Below are 13,937 nucleotides of genomic sequence, written 5' to 3'. Positions count from 1 at the left end.
AAACGGATTTGAAGAATTAAAAAGAAGATTTATAACCGTTTCAATATAAATAAAAAGGAAATCAAATTACAAAAGAAACTTAGGAAAAGGTATAAGGGGATAGTTTAGTCATTTAGGGGTCTTATCCAAGGTTTGTTAAACATTGTATTAGTTATCCCTCCATTTTCTAGGAATAAAAGTGTATAAGCAATCCATGAATTAAATTAAATAAAGTAACCAAACAATGTACTCCCTCCGTCCCATTTTATGTGGCACTTTTCGGATTTCGAGATTCAAACAGATCTATCTTTGACCGTAAATTTTTCATAGATTGTTTAAACATTTTGAATTATCAATTATTGTAACTTATAGTACGTTTTACGTAGTTTACAAATATATAAATTTTATTTCAAATAAATTAAAGATTTCATGTGTAAATTCCTGATCAAACTTAAATTGTTTGACTCTCAAAAACGAAAAGTGCCACATAAATTGGGACAAATGGAGTATTAAAGTAACTAAACAATGTATTAAATAAATGGACTAAATTTTAATCCATAATCTATTCTTTTTAATATCGTCTACCAAACAAGTCCTAAATGGTTTATTTGGTAGACTTCTCATACTTATTGTGGTCTTGCTTTATCTTTGTGGATAAATAAGTTGTCAAGAAAATCATTACCCATGAGCCTCTCAACACCTTCACCTTTGCCAATTATTATTTGCGCTAGGTTTTAGAGTGCTTCTTTTAAACAAACAATTTCATAACATCAAGTAAATTATTATTTTCTTGTATATGGTACTTAATTATTATTTTATTTAAATTATCATATGTAGTTTTTAAGTAAGATAAATTATATAAATTCAAATGGTAGGAAAGCAAATGATTTCTGTTATTCAGTATTTCAAATTTAGAGACAATAATATTTTAATAATGAAATATGTATACAAATTCAAACATCATAACTTAAAATAGAACAGGGCCTAAATCTTTGATTTTAGTTGGATGGCTTCTATATTTTTTTTACTAAATATATTATGGACAATATCTTGAAATTTTTCCATGGCTTGTGGAGGGAAGTTTAATTTATAGCTACCACAATACCCTTCTCTCCTCCCTTGTTGTTAAATGTCACAAAAAAGCTGGCAAAAGAGTTAGCAGTACGCTTGTAGCAACCCCACCTGAAATAGGCTTTCCCCATCCAAAATCGACTTCATCAAAACCAGCTACTATAGTGTTTGAGACAAGAAAATTCCAGGATTTGGTCTCCCATTAAATCACCAAGTAATCTGCCAATGATTTGATGTACTCTTCGTTCACCTGTTTCTTTGCATTTTTAATCAGATCAAGTGCATATGTCAATGAATTTGAGCACAACAATCCAGCTAGCTTTTGATATTGCTGCTGGAGTTGCAAATGCGTTGCCATAATATCCAAGTGGTAGTCTCATATTTTGTGATCCTACTACACGTACATATGACAACTAATTGTACGATATTTCCATAGAAATGCAACTAATAACTCAAATCTTCCAATTGAACCATAGATCTGCGTGCCTGGTTCTAATAATTGATCTTGAATGACTTCAATCTCCTTATTTCCAAAGAAAAATGAATGTTGGATTAATTTGTCTTCCATAGCTATCCATGCATTTTTGGACTTATCAAACTCATTATGTGTGCATGGCAATGACCTAGCACTTAGAAGGTCCCTTTGCCATACAGGTAAAACAGAAGCTCCTTGAATTAATTCACTAAGTGCATTTAAAAATAGTTTCAAGCCATAACCATCCATCATTGTATGATTAAATCTTAATCCTATTGCAAATCCACCACAACTGAAACGGGTCACCTGTGCATAAAATGAATAAATCATTTAGTTTTAAAATAAAATTTGATGAACTCTTATGACCAGAAAATGAAATATTGTATAAAAAAGAAGTATATATAAGAATAACTACATATGGAAATTATCATATTATAGAAAACAGGAAGAGAAAAAGCACACTAGCTTCTAGTTGTTTCGACTCTCTTTCTTTCTTAATTTTTTTTTAACAATCCCAATTTCCAAGGTGATTATACGACACTTGAAGGTTTGATTGATACGACCACAACAATCGGCATAGCTGACAAGGTTAAAGAATGACAAAAGTCCACATCGGTGGTTAATGAGATGGGTGGACTCCTTATAAGGTTTTGGGCAATCCTCCTCCCTTTGAGCTAACTTTTGGGGTGTGAGTTAGGTCTAAGACCTAATTTAACAACTTTTGCCTTGTATCTCTATGAAATAATTCAGGTCTCGTGGGTGGATTCATTGGCTTATACCAGCAACACAATGACACATTTATGTTTTTCATGGGTGTACTGTTAATTATATCCTAATTTTTGTTAGTTTCTCAAAATATATTTATATATATATATATATACATGATTTTTTTCAAAGTTAACGAGTGCATGTGCACCCTCTAGAGGGGTGGATCCGCCTCTATGATACTCATTTTTCACCAAGCACAATTGGGGAAAGCAAATTTTCTGTTACCCACTTGCCATTGTGCACAAAAATTAAAGGAACTCGAGACAAACACATCATGAGGATTTATTTTTTCTTTGGGTGACTTTTAAGAATAATGCTCTTTGTTAAAGAGAGATTTGGTCATAATAAAAGCGTGATATGTCTAATAGCTTAAATATTTAGATGAGATTGTCACACAATTTAATATGTTATCAGCATATAGAGGCCCTCATCTGAGAATCCTACCACCATCTATTAACAAAAAAAAATAAAAAATTCACGAGTTTGACCCATAAAAAGAATCATGATCGCATGTGGGGAGGCGTGTTGAAGAGATTCAATTGATTATGGATCAACCTCCTCTACCCTACCAACATGGGTTGTGGTGCGGGTGGGAGTGCTTCACCCTTAACCAGAGGTCTCAGGTTCGAGCCCTAGATATGGAGAAAATCCTGTTGAGAGCGCCACTCCCAAATGGGCCCTGCAGAGTGTGATCCGGATTTAGTCGGAGCTCCAATGTGGACTCCGAACACCAGGTGGGAAACCAAAACAAAAACCTCCTCTACCCTTTCTCTACTTTAATATCAAAATGTTTTCTACGCTTCAAATGTGTCATGCACTATTCTCTTACTACTGGACCAAATTAAAGCTTGGGTTGAATTTGTAGTATTAATTTATAATGCAAGAAATAATATTGATTGCTTACCTGAACTAACATCAAAGGACAACCAATAATCCCACTAGATCCTGGATCATTATATAGTAGCTCTTCTAAGTATGGACATGGTGGTATTATAGAGTCTCCTAATTTCTCAAGCTCCACATTTGCCTCAGCTTCAATAAACATGATTCCTTCACTATTACAATTTACTATAAGCTTCCTATTAGGTCCCTTCAATGATCCTGCCAGCTAACGGATAGTAAAATACAAGTGTATTAGATAATCCATCTTTTATGATCTTTTCCTTCCATTGAAGAATTATATTTGTAAAACATTAGTATCGGCATTTGAATACGAAGACCTTCTTGATCATCTATATCTGAAAGATGTAATATTTCCTCCGGTGTTTTATTTTGTGGAACTATCAATTCTGACTTATGTCTTCTCCATGAAATCACAGAAGGGCTGGGAATAATTGCCATGGTATATAAAGCAATTTGAGCAAGTATGGTTTTTGGGTTAGAATTTTGGATGGGTAGTGCAAAAAGAAATATTAAGGTAAAAACTGGCATATATTTTTCTTTCTTGAGGATCACTTTACAAAACACAATTTATTTATATATACAAGTCCAAAGTACTTGACACTCACTACAACAAAAATAACTTTTAGCGGCAATAAATATTGACATTAATAAAGAGTGATAAAGTCTTTACCGGCATTAGTTAAGTGCCATTAGAACCAATGTCGCTAAAGGCTTTAGGGACAAATACAAAGAGTACTAATTGCCGCTAATGATCATTTTAGATGTAGTGACTTGAGCAATTTAATAAGAGTGTGTCAAAAGTCGGAACTTATTTCAACTTCTACCAAACAAATTTCTAAACTCAATCTTGATTTAGCATGTGCAATAATATTGATTCTAAATTTTCTTAGGTTTGGCAAATGACCAGCACTATAAAAAATAGTATAATATAAAGATCGTCTCCATAAGATTGGTACAAATACAATCATAGTTGCAACTTGCATGATGGTAGTAATACAGTCATAGTTGCAACGGGCGACTACACTTGACTCTTGACTATACCTACTATGTTAAAATAAGTGATTTTGTTAGCTGCTATCCTAATTTATAGGAGCTTGTTGGCAGTAGATTTCTATTTCGTAGGTGTAGTTCTGTTTCTAGAGTTTGACTTGCAGTAGGTAACTTAGTAGAATATTTTATCTTTAACTGTTTAGCAATTGTTAAGCTACCAGTTACGTTGGTTCCTATTTTTCTGCACTCAGTCGTTGTAACTCACTTGTATAAAGAGAGCTTGCAGCACTATAATAAAATACACTTGCTCGATACATTTTTTGGTTATTCTCTGTCTTTCTACTGAATATTTTATAACATTTGGTATCAGAGCTAGAAAGAGAGTTTCTGATATCGAGTAAAAGTGTTGGTACTGCATATTGAGAGTTTTTCTTGCAGTACTATTGCAGTAGCAAAAACTATGGCCTCTGAGAATTTTGTTCAGCCTGCTATTCCACGCTTCGATGGTCATTACGACCATTGGAGCATGCTGATGGAGAATTTCCTTAGGTCCAAGGAATTCTGGCCAGTTGTCAGTACTGGCGTGCAAGAGCCAGTGGCTGGTACCGCCTTGTCGGAAGTACAAAAGGCGGAGTTGGACAATCTAAGGTTGAAAGATCTTAAGGCAAAGAATTATCTTTTCCAAGCTATTGATCGCTCAATATTGGAGACTATTCTTTGCAAAGATACTTCTAAACAAATATGGGATTCCATGAAGAAGAAGTATCAGGGAACGGCGAAGGCAAAAGGGCATTATTGCAAACACTTCGAGCTGATTTTGAGACATTACAAATGAAGATGGGAGAATCAATTTCAGATTACTTCTCAAGGACTATGGCAATAGCAAATAAAATGCGGATTCATGGTGAAAAAATGGAAGATGTCACCATTATTGAAAAGATTCTTCGCTCCATGACATCAAAATTCAACTATGTTGTTTGTTCAATTGAGGAATCGAAAGATACTACAGAACTTTCAATTGATGATGCAGAGTTCACTATTGATTCATGAGCAGAAAATGAATCGACAAAGTAGCGAGGAACAAGCTCTTCAAGTCTCATCCAACTATCACTCTTCAAAAGGTGGTGGTCGTGGAAGAGGAAGAGGAAACAATTCTGGTGGTGGGAGGCACTCGCACCAGAAATTTGAAGAAGAATCTTCAAATTCTCAAGGAAGGGGAAGAAGCTTTGACAACATAATAATTCAGGTGATTATAAGCCAAAGTCAGTTGACAAGTCAAAGATTGAATGCTACAGATGTCACAGGTATGGCCATTATAAATCAGAATGTAGAACTAACTTGAATAGAGATGGTGGACGGCAGTCTAATTTTGTAGAAAAGGAAGAAGAGATCTCTCTGTTAATGGCCTATCAAGCGAAAGAACAAGCGACGACGAAGGAAATTCAGCAGATGTTAAAATAAGTGATTTTGTTAGCTGCTATCCTAATTTATAGGAGCTTGTTGGCAGTAGATTTCTATTTCGTAGGTGTAGTTCTGTTTCTAGAGTTTGACTTGCAGTAGGTAACTTAGTAGAATATTTTATCTTTAACTATTTAGCAATTGCAAGAGATATTCCTCAAATAATCTCTGATGTCCTTTATGTTCCAGAGTTAACATCAAATCTTTTGAGTCTCGGTCAGTTGCAAGAGAAAGGATATGAGATTGTCATTAAAAATGGATTTTGTCGGATTCAAGATGACAATTTAGGCTTAGTTGCTCAAGTTAAAATGACTGCAAACAGAATGTTTCCTCTGTATCTCAATAATATACAACAATCATGCTTCTTAACAAAACAAGGAGATGAGGCTTGGTTGTGGCATTTTCGTTTTGGGCATCTTAATTTCGCTGGATTAAGGACCTTGCAACAGAAAAATATGGTGATTGGTCTTCCTCAAATTTTAGCTCCATCTGAAATTTGTGAAGAATGTGTTGTTAGCAAGCAGTCTCGCAACTCTTTTCCACAAAGGGGTTCATGGAGAGCAAAGAAGGCACTAGAACTTGTCCATTCCGATATTTGCGGACCAATAACACCATCTTCTAATGGAGGTAAAAGTTATATAATTACCTTCATTGATGATTTTACTCGGAAAAGTTGGGTATACTTTCTGCAGGTGAAATCTGAAGCTTTCGAAGCTTTTAAAAGCTTCAAAGTGCTTGTTGAAAAAGAGATCGGTAGCCCAATAAAAGCTTTGCGTTCAGATCGTGGGGGAGAATATAACTCACATGAATTTGCAAACTTCTGTGAGATTCATGGAATCAAAAGGCAACTTACAGCAGCCTACTCGCCCCAACAAAATGGAGTATGTGAGAGAAAAAATCGCACTATCATGAATATGGTGCGGAGTATTTTGACAAGCAGTGGTGTTTCAAGAAGCTTTTGGCCTGAAGCAGTCAATTGGACTATTCATATCCTAAATAGATGCCCCACATTTGCAGTTAAATACATGACTCCGGAACAAGCATGGAGCGGGCAACGACCAACCGTAGATCACTTCAGAATCTTTGGGTGCATTGCATATGCCCATATTCCTGATCAAAAGAGAAAGAAGCTAGACGACAAGGGAGAAAAATGTATTTTTCTCGGTGTTAGTGATCAATCAAAAGCTTACAAGCTTTATAATCCTAACACTAAGAAAATATTAGTTAGCCGAGATGTCGTCTTTGATGAAAATCAATTTTGGTTGTGGAACAAAAATGCCATGGGAGAACAAATTCCAATATGCCTTGATGGAGAAAATGGTGAAGAAGCAATTCAGCCTCAACAGCAAGTTCCAGCAGTAGTAGTCCCTGAAAATGCTCAAGATAGCAATCTTGGAAGTTCTGAAACATCACATGTTATGGATGAGCAGAGAGAAACTATAGATGATTCACGTGCCCCTCGTGCTCAAAGAAGGCCAGCGTGGATGACAGATTACGAGGTAAAAGGAATTGATCAATCCGAAGATCCTCTCACTCATTTTGCTCTCTTTTCAAATTGTGATCCAACAAATTTTGAAAGTGCTGTCAAAGATGAAAAATGGCGTAAGGCAATGGATGATGAAATTGCAGCCATTGAAAAAAATGATACATGGGAGCTTGCTGATCTACCAGATGGACACAAAATGATTGGAGTAAAATGGGTCTATAAAATTAAACTGAAGGAGAATGGAGAGATCGACAAGTACAAGGCACGGTTGGTGGCTAAAGGCTACAAACAAGAATTTGGGGTGGATTACAGAGAGGTTTTCGCTCCTGTTGTCAGACTTGATACAATCAGATTGGTGATGGCATTGTCTGCGCAAAATTCATGGTCTATTTGTCAATTGGATGTGAAGTCCGCTTTTCTACATGGAGACTTGCAAGAACATGTATTTATTGAACAACCTCCTGGTTATGTTAAGATTGATGAAGAGCACAAAGTTTGCAGATTGAAGAAGGCTCTATACGGACTAAAACAAGCACCTAGAGCTTGGTATAGTCGTATCGATGCTTATTTTCAAAAGGAAGGTTTTCAAAAATGTCCATATGAACATACTCTTTATACTAAGTGTGAAGATGGAGGGAAAATATTGTTGGTATGCTTATACGTAGATGATCTGATTTATACGGGTAATGATAGAGTCATGTTTGAAGAATTCAAAAGGTCTATGATGCTTGAGTTTGATATATCTGATCTTGGAATGTCGCATTACTTTCTTGGCATAGAAATAGTGCAATCTGTTGAAGGAATATTTATTTCTCAAAAGAAGTATGTGCGAGAAATTTTAGACAGGTTTCAAATGAGAAATTGCAATCCTGTCACTTCACCTTCAGATGTTGGCCTGAAGCTTACAAAGGATCTTGGAGGAAAGAGGATCAATGACACTTTTTTCAAGCAAATTGTGGGAAGTCTGATGTATTTGACAGCAACAAGGCCAGACATCACACATGCTGTAAGTCTCATTAGTAGATTCATGGAGAATCCAAAAGAATTGCATCTTTTGGCTGCAAAAAGGATCCTTCGATACTTGAAAGGTACTGTCGACTTTGGGTTGTTCTACAAGAAGGATGAAAATACAGAACTGATTGGCTTTTCTGATAGTGATTATGCTGGAGATTTAGATGATCGAAAGAGTACTTCAGGTTATGTGTTTATGTTGAGTTCATGTGCAGTCTCATGGTCATCAAAGAAGCAGCCAATCGTCACTTTGTCAACAACTGAAGCTGAGTTTGTTGCTGCTACTGCATGTGCCTCGCAAGCTATTTGGCTAAGAAATATTCTTACTGAGCTGAATTTCAAGCAACAAGAAGCAACAACAATTTATTGCGACAACAGTTCTGCTATAAAGTTGTCCAGAAATCCAGTATTTCACGGGAGAAGCAAGCATATTGATGTAAGGTTTCATTTTTTAAGAGATCTCACTGAAGATGGAGTAATTGATCTTGTCTACTGCAGAAGTGAAGATCAGGTCGCTGACATTTTCACAAAATCCCTCAAACATGCATCATTTGTGAAGCTTAGGAAATTACTTGGAGTTTGTACTTATGTGTAACAGACTTCTGAGAATTAAACTGAATGTTCGAGAACATCAGTTTAAGGGAGCAAATGTTAAAATAAGTGATTTTGTTAGCTGCTATCCTAATTTATAGGAGCTTGTTGGCAGTAGATTTCTATTTCGTGGGTGTAGTTCTGTTTCTAGAGTTTGACTTGCAGTAGGTAACTTAGTAGAGTATTTTATCTTTAACTGTTTAGCAATTGTTAAGCTACCAGTTACGTTGGTTCCTATTTTTCTGCACTCAGTCGTTGTAACTCACTTGTATAAAGAGAGCTTGCAACAGTATAATAAAATACACTTGCTCGATACATTTTTGGTTATTCTCTGTCTTTCTACTGAATATTTTATAACATACTAATCTTCTAACATAATCTTCAAACTCCTATCCTCAGTAAACTGAAACTGTTCATATCTCAAATTAAGGCAATCGGATTACATGTCGAGTAAAATTAGACTGCCCACATTAATTGCTAAACAATCACCAACCTTTTCCCCCATTACAGGACCAAAAGAGAAGAATAAAATAAATAATGAAGTCAAAATAGGCCGTTTCTTCGATAGCAGCTTCCCGTTCTTACCTCGATCCCAAGTTATCTATCAACCTCTGTGTTTCCTTTTCCCGCCAGTTTTTTTGATTTTCTGCATCAACATGGAGTGGATATTAATTATCTGATAAGTAATAACTCAATAGATACATTATGTATTAGCAAAAAAATTCCATTTAATCTACATCTTTTATTTGAACTTATTTAGTATATGAGTTAAAGAATGACAAAAGTTCCACATCGATGGTTAATGAGATGGATGGACTCCTTATAAGACTTGGACAATCCTCCTCCTTTTGAGCTAACTTTTGGGGTGTGAGTTACGCCTAAAACCTAATCTAACAATATGTTTAAGCACATTTAAACGATTTGAGCTATAGTGTTTGGATAAACCCATAATATGTACATTTGGTCGCACTGACTCCACGTGTGAAGCAAAATCTACTTCATACTGATTGCCTATTCAGAAAATTCATATAGCGACAACAACAATATACCTGATACACAATTTCACAAGTGGAGTAAAAGGGAAAATTATGCAGAATAGCTAACATTTAGTTTATAGAAGTATTAGTTACTATAGCTACTGTTTAAGAAAATTGTAATTCGCGGTTACAGTTTCTCCAATTCTTGCTATTCACCTGATTTATATAATTCGTCTGATTTGTATAATTCGATTTTCGATTGTGCAATTCCAGAATTTTGTATATAGTTACCCTAGCTATTTGTATACTATTTACGAAAAATTCATAGTAAATTACCATGTTTGTATATTGGCAAGCGAAATATATAAAAGGAGTTCTGAAAAATTCCTAAATATATAAATACATAATTTGTATATACTTACCTTATTTATATATTCGCAAGCAAAATATACAAACGGGCAAAATTATACAAACTGCAGCCTCCATAGCAAACATAACTATAGCTCTGAAGCACAATTATTGATACTATAGCTATGAAGTGCTATTATGTCTGTTATTTGTAAAATTTTCACTTTGATTAATTGTAATTCATAGCTCCATGTTTTTGAGGAAGAGAGAAGCGAGTGAGATTTGGAAGAGAGGCGTGCATACGATTGATACAACTGATTTGTATCAATAAATATAATGTATCAAAAGTTATTGTATTAAGCTACATATTAGGAAGAGAGAGGTGAGCGAGATTGAGAGAGAGAGGAGAGATGTGAGCGAGATTGAGAGAAGGAGGAGAGAGCTGAGTGAGATTTGGGGGAGAGAGAATGAATATATGTATACTATAAATATTGTTGTTAGAATACAATTGATATATAATACAAATCTAATCTCTCACCTATATTTGATTGAATACAATTGATGCAAAATAAATTTGACAGAGAGGATGAATACATATTGTATTCATTGTATCACAAATACAATTGATTCATTAATACAAGTTAACGATCATTGGGATCTATTAATACAAGTTAAAATTTACACAGATCATTGAGATCTATTAATACAAGTTAAAAATTTGTAATATCTACTCATTACGTGATGATTATATACAGTGTAATGAATTGTTTTAAATTAGTCTTAATGTCTTGTTGTGGTTTTGGATTTTTTTGCACCTAAACAATATATTAAATGTGGTGGCGATACAGTGTAATGAATTATTTAAAATTAATCTTAATATCTTGTGGTTTTGGATTTTTTTGCATCCAAAAATTATATTAAATGTGGTGCTATAAATAATCAGGCATAGATTCTTAGTTCTCATTAAAATGCAGGTCCAGAAGAACATCGTCTCCGAATAGACTGGCCAACAAGGCAAAAAATCTGCATTGGGATAGCAAAAGGATTAGCTTTTCTACACGAAGAATCGTCATTAAAAATTGTTCATAGGGACATCAAAGCAACAAATGTTAAATTTGACAAGATTCAAAGATGAATTAATGTGAAGATTTGGTAGTTAGGAAGATAATTCTTCATTGGTACAAAAGTCAAGATAACATCTTTTGTAGGTGAAATTTAGGTGAACCATAAAATGGTTTCACAAGGTAAATCTTGACATTTTGACACATTGTGATGTCATGGATGACATCAATAGGAAGAATTCACTCCTATAAATAGGTAGTTCCTAATTCATTTGTAACACACCTCTCACTTGCCTTCTCATCTTCAAAGGCATTTGATCTTCTTTCTCTCTTGTAGTATTTCACTTGTACTCTTTTGGAGTGAAATAAATATTGGTTGGTTGTGTCCGAGGAGTAGGCAAAAGAAAACAAAAGTTTGCCGAACCTCGTTAATTCTTGGTGTTCTTTTTATTGTTGTCTCATCTACTATTTATTAGCTACCTTTAGATATAACAGTTGTGATTTCATCACTCTCTATATATTCGGCTTCCGCAACAATTGGTATCAGATCCAAGGTATTATCTGAGTATGCTCTGTGGTTGCAACATAGATTGAACTTCCACATCAGAAAAGATTTACTTTGGTCTTTGCATTGTTAGCTAGTAAATAGTATTTGTAGCAAAAATGGGAGACAATTAAAATGATGAGTCCACATCGAATGTCAATAATACGTCATCATTGACATCTTCGCTTATGACACGAATTGTGTCAAATGCAAAATTTGCAGTTGAAATTTTTGACGGGTCAAGACATTTCGGAATGTAGCAAGGCGAGGTCCTTGATGTTCATTTTCAACAAGGGCTAGATATTGCCATAGAAGAAAAGAAACCAGACGGTGTAGGAGAAGAAGATTGAAAGATTATCAACCGTGTTGCATGCGATACCATTCGATCTTACCTAGCAAGAGAACAAAAGTATCCATACACAAAGGAAACATCTGCAAATAAATTATGGAATTCATTGGAGGAGAAATTCTTGAAGAAAAACAGTCAAAATAAACTTTACATGAAAAAAAGACTGTTACGCTTCACTTATATTCTTGGTAGCACAATAAATGATCATATCACTAGCTTTAATAAGTTGGCGACAGATTTGCGGAATATGGACGTGACTTTTACGGATGGAGATATGGCCTTAATGTTGTTAAGTTCACTTCCCAATGAGTTCGAGCACCTTGAAACTACTCTACTGCATGGGAATGATGAAGTATCTCTCAAAGAAGTTTGTTCTGCCTTATATAGTTATGAACAAAGAAAGAGAGAAAAACAAAAGGGCGGAGAAGCAGAAGCTCTGATTGTGAGAGGTCGTTCTCAAAATCATGAGAGAACGAAGAATGGGAGATCCAAGTCAAGATCCAAACTCAGCAAAGATGAATGTGCCTTTTGCTGAGAAAAAGGGCATTAGAAGAAAAACTGCCCAAAGTTGAAAAACAAAGCCAAACCAAATAATGGGAAGGCTGTCATGGATTCAAATGTGGCTAATTGTGATGACTTCGATTACTCATTAGTTACAATAGATCCATCCAAATCATTTGATGTATGGTTGATGGACTCAGCTTGTAGCTGTCCCAATAGAGACTGGTTTGTTGATTTACAAGAAGGAGAATGTGGAGTTATTCACACCGCAAACAATAATCTTCTTACCGCATATGGTGTTGGTTCAATTCGATTAAGGAATCATGATGGATTGACCAAAAACATTAACAGATGTTCGGTATGTACCGGATTTGAAGAAGAATCTCATTTCTGTTGGAGCCATAGAGTCAAAGGGATTCAAAGTCATTGCAGATAAATGGCGTAATGAGAATATGCTCCGGTGCGCTGGTGGTAATGAAGGCAATTAGAAGAAATAATATGTACCACTATCAAGGTAGTACAGTTATTGGGACAGCAGCAACAACATCCAATGACGACAAGGAGGCAAAATTGACCAGGCTGTGGCATATGCGCTTGGGACATGCTGGCGGAAAATCCTTGAAAACTTTATCAGATCAAGAATTACTAAAAGTAGTAAAAACTTGCAACTTGGAGTTTTGTGAGCATTGCGTCAAGGGAAAGCAAACAAGGGTTAAATTTGGAACAACTATCCATACTACTAAAGGTATTTTGGATTATGTTCATTCAGATGTTTGGGGTGCTTCCAAAACACCTTCATTAGGTGGGAAACACTATTTTGTAACCTTTGTTGATGACTTTTCCCGAAGACTGTGGGTGTATACGATGAAAACAAAAGATGAAGTATTGGGAATTTTTCTCAAATGGAAGGCGATGATAGAAACTCAAAGTGGCAAAAAGATCAAGTGTCTTCGCACAGACAATGGTGAAGAATACAAAAATGATCTTTTTCAGAAAATTTGTGAGAAAAATGGCATCGTCAGGCATTTCACCGTTAGAAATACACCACAACAGAATGGAGTGGCATAACGCATGAACCGAACTTTGCTAGAGAAGGTTCGGTGTATGTTGTCCAATGCTGGCTTGGGCAAAATTTTTTGGGCTGAGGCAATAACATATGCGTGCCACCTCATTAATCGTCTACCATCTACTGCTATAGGTGGGAAGACGCCATTAGAAAAATGGTATGGAAAACCTGTTGAAGATTATGGTTCTTTATATGTATTTGGCTCAATTGCATATTATCATGTAAGAGAGTCAAAATTGGACCTAAGAGCAAAGAAAGTTTTATTTATGGGAATTACTTCTGGAGTCAAAGGATATCGTTTATGGTGTCCAGAGACAAGAAAAATTATTTTCAGCAGGGATGTTACCTTTGATGAATCT

The 13,937-nt window shown here is 35.2% G+C and overlaps 1 pseudogene; it reads right to left on the bottom strand.

Moving 5' to 3' along the window:
- Positions 1 to 963: 963 nt before the first annotated feature.
- Positions 964 to 3,634, bottom strand: LOC102585971 (methanol O-anthraniloyltransferase-like; annotated as a pseudogene).
- Between the last annotated feature and the right edge of the window lie 10,303 nt (positions 3,635 to 13,937).

This window comes from Solanum tuberosum, unplaced genomic scaffold (assembly GCF_000226075.1).
Source record: "Solanum tuberosum cultivar DM 1-3 516 R44 unplaced genomic scaffold, SolTub_3.0 scf00213, whole genome shotgun sequence".
NCBI lineage: Eukaryota > Viridiplantae > Streptophyta > Magnoliopsida > Solanales > Solanaceae > Solanum > Solanum tuberosum.
This window is presented reverse-complemented; position numbering and strand designations above follow the sequence as displayed.